Source organism: Acanthopagrus latus, chromosome 1 (genome assembly GCF_904848185.1).
Source record: "Acanthopagrus latus isolate v.2019 chromosome 1, fAcaLat1.1, whole genome shotgun sequence".
NCBI classification, from domain to species: domain Eukaryota; kingdom Metazoa; phylum Chordata; class Actinopteri; order Spariformes; family Sparidae; genus Acanthopagrus; species Acanthopagrus latus.
In genome coordinates, this window is record NC_051039.1 from 19,164,099 (window position 1) to 19,168,282 (window position 4,184).

General features: G+C 38.7%; 1 protein-coding gene across 2 annotated transcripts in view; it reads right to left on the reverse strand.

Moving 5' to 3' along the window:
• The window catches only part of LOC119026695, a 1,024,654-nt gene that overhangs the window by 976,562 nt on the left and 43,908 nt on the right, over nucleotides 1–4,184 (reverse strand). The gene's annotated exons all lie outside the window — the stretch shown is intronic.

A 4,184-nucleotide genomic window follows, 5' to 3' on the forward strand; every position in this document is an offset into this window, starting at 1 on the left:
CCCTTCCTGTCTCCCTTATTACCACTTCTGTTAAATCCATAAGACATAACTTCCTGGAGACAGACAGTTGATTGTTGAGTCTGTTGAAATTCATGAAACGCTGGTGCTTTCAGGTGGCGTCCGACTGGAGCCGCCAACCCAAAGCATCAGTATTTGGCGATCTGGGGATGAGACTCAACAAACAACTCTATGTATCCAGGAAGTCATGTTTTGTTGCTTTAAATACCTCAAAGATATTATTTCAGACTTTCTGTTAGATGTTGCAAGTCTCAAGTTTAAAACCCTGGTGACATTATCCAGGGTTATTTGTCAAAGACTTTTAGAAAACTCCACCAGAGCCACGAAAGACATGAATGTACACAACTGATTACACAGTGCTTCTCATAGTAAGTTAGCTTAAGTTGATATGTAAAATCTGAAGTGTGACCCTTATTTCAGACTGTATTAAATACTCTCAGAATTTCACAATTCTTTAAATTAATTGCATAGTCTTGTTTTCCACAGGCACACAAATACAAATGGTTGGTGAAATTTAAAGTGACAAGAAGCAGCTCAAAAATGCTCCTGTGTGGACAAACTTGAGCTTGCAGGTGCCAGTTTTGTCCACAGTGGGGCGCAGTATTCATTCAGTGTTCATACCAGCCTGACATTGATGTCATCAGATTGGCCTGTTGAAGCCAAATGCCTCCACAACAACCTGTTTTATATCTGATATTTACAAATTGCTGTAACTGTTTTTCAAATGGTTTTGTGAGTGCGAGTGACTGAACTGGCTTCTGACTGACTCACTGGTCGAACATAACTCAGACAACGAAGTCAGCCTATTTATCATCAAACACAGGCCAGCTGATGTGTTAACACACGTCAGAATAAACTTCCATGCAGACCTGCTCTGACAACAGTCCTACTGCACTTTTCCCCCACAGAGAACTGTACCAGTCTCCTGCGTGACACGTCAGGACTTGACATGCCTGCCTTTGCTCATAGTTCAAGTCTTACATAACATCAGATGAACCATGTTTTAACTGACTTGACACACTTTTGTCTCCTGCTTTAGTGATTGTTACGATGTCTTACACTGAGGCCATTTTTTGTGAGACAGTTTTTCTGTCCTGAAGCAGCCCGTGCTGCAGGAAGTGGTTTAACAATATACTGTGCCCTGTGGCTGTAAAACTGAGCCAATATGATGACGTTTGGATGAAAAGACACTTAACCAGCTTGAGAGATGACATCTGTTTTCACAGTGTGCACCACAACACAATACACAAATGGTTTACAGCTGACAGATGTGAAAATAATTAGCGATTTGAAAAACTAGCAAAACCGATCTTCTGTGTCATGACTGTTCTGTGTCACTGCTGAGGTGAATTTTGGTAAATATTAAGTGTATACAAGTACATAAGTACTTCTACTAATGTAAAACACAGGAAAGACAGTTTGACTAAACGTGGTTCAACAAGTTAAAGGGTAACTCTGCCAGTTTTCCACATTAAAGTGTGTTTGCAGGTGTTGTTGAATACTGCTGCATATGTGAAGAAAGTAGCAGAAAGACTCCAGAGGAAGTTGCACGAAATCTGATACATTTCCTCAAAAGATGCCACTCAGTGGCTACAGTGCATTGTGGGTAATGTAGGCACCAGGTGTCAATGTGATATCTCTGGTTCTGCTTTTAAACTGCCCAGAATGCAGTAAACAGTGTTACAATGTTGTACAATTGGAGAAGTTCTCCTCAGGACTTGTAAACACACATCAATGTGTAAGATAAGTGGAGTTACCCTTTAAGGGAAATAAATTGTTGAAGGATCATTTCTGATAACTCTGTCTCAAAACAGTACTCAATGAACAGCTGACACATTGACATTAGTGAACAGGAGGAAACTGGAACCAACAGCATCGCTTTTCTAAAGCTGTTTCTATGCAATAATACATTCTGAAGATAAACAGAAGTTGGCTGAGTTATACAAATAAAATTGGTATCTTCTAAAGTCAAAGACTTCTTAGTGCAACATTTACTGTTCGTTATTCTCTCTTTTTTGGAAGAGGGATAGAAACAAAGTTGGAATATCATACTAAAAAGATTGTAGCTATTGAGGATACCTGCATGATATGTAACTCAACAACAGTCAGAACAATTACAGACAGTTTCCAACATACCTATGGCCTTGAAAGCATTGTTTAAAAAAGTTTACTACAACTTTAAATCTAAAGTTTGTGTATAACAGTTTTATTTCATTGCCTACATTTAATTTAGTCATAAAACATAGTGTGTACACACACACACGCACGCACGCACGCACACACACACACACACACACACACACACACCTTATGAAGCTAACAGTGTGGGTCCTTGCTCTTGTTCATTCATGCTGCAACATGCCACTCCTACATTTTCAATCAGCCCATCTTTGATGTGTGACAGATATGAAACAACAGGAGTGCTGGGGCTCAGGGTAATGATGGGGTTTTGTAAAGAAACTTTACACCACAGCATGAATACAACAATAGACCACGCCTCCCTCCACCTCTCAGCTCTCTTTCTGGAAATCTTTCTCTTTCTGTCTTCCCTCTCTGATGGCCATATATGGTAGGAAATTAAACCAAAAGCTCATTGGTGGATGGGAGACAACGTGCAGGTACACACTTCCCCTTGTTTGGGATATGTTGCAGTAATACACTGAGATCATCTGTTTTTTGAGTTTTGTTTTTTTTTTTTTTGATTTAATTTATATTTGTTGGCAAATAAATCTAAGTTATTCTTAAAGTTGTTAGTAAAGAGAGAATACAATACCAGAAAGACAAGTCTGCTCTGTATTTACATGACATTCACTAAAAAAACATTAAAACATAAATATATGAACATACTCTGTCTTACATGTTGGTCTGCCTTCTTCACATTTGTTACATCTCTCCATGGCCAGTTATTCTTGTTTTTTTGTGTCATATTTCAGCGCTAAACACATCAGCAAGGCCACACCCCTGCTCCTGTTGCAGGTATGGACAGGGCTCTGAATTCCTACACACACACACACACACACACACACACACACACACACACACAGGTATTGCAGGTAAAGCTGTTGATCATTGGTGTAAATGTTTAAGAATAGAAGTTTTTTTTTTTTCAGATGTGCAACTATAAAAGATCTCACAGATATTTGTATGCTAGGTACAGATTCAGAATAGTGCTGCATCTGAAATCCCATTTTCATTATTGACAAATATGTTTATTATACAATTAATCAATAAGTCCTTAAGTCTAGAAAATGTCAGAAAATAATGAAAAATGTCCATTGCAAATTGAGAGGTGAGTCTTCAAATTGCCGTTTTGTCCAACTGTTACTCCAAAATACTTAATTTAAAACTAGAAAGCCACTCAGTAGAGTGCATACCTCAGCCATGGCCCCACAGTCTCATTGTGCACCCATTCATAGATACAACCCACACAAACATGCTGCCTTTTTTGCATCAAGATCAATGCATAGTTGCCTGAGAAATTAACAACAATGATGAAAAACCATGTAATGTTAACGAAAATGATCGAAAGATCCTGGAATCTGTCCCTTTAACTCGATCTGGATCAAAAGTAAATGTGATCTATTTTGTGGAGAAACCCATCCTCCACCCACGCCTGATGGACATCCATATTGTAGATTTTTTGTATAATCCTGCTGGCAAACCAACCAACAAATGAAAAAGAAAAGTGCAAATCTGCTGTCAAGGAAGAATGGTTGTCTTTTGTGTTTGAAAAGTGAATTAAACATCGGCTGTTGATTCTCTGTGGTTTCGGTCCTATTGGATGAATGATTTATTGTTCAGTATCACTGAGCCTCTTCAACTACAAGACACACACACACACACACACACACACACACACACACACACAGAAGTGATGACAACACTTCCTGGATGACTGTGTATGAGTTACGTCAAGTTTTTTTTTTTATTCTATTACAGAAACACAATCAAAATAAATGTCATTCTGCGCTTCCTTGTGGCATTAGTCTTTTAAAGTAGCATGTGAGCCAAGAAAACATCATCTACTGTGTTTTGAAAGTTTATTTTTTAATTCAGGGGCGACGTCTCATTACTCAAGGTTTTTTTTTTTGTTTTTTTTTTTTGTTTACGTGAAGCTCTTGAACGCAGCACGGAGCGCGGGGGAGGGGCGGGGCGTTCAACTCACC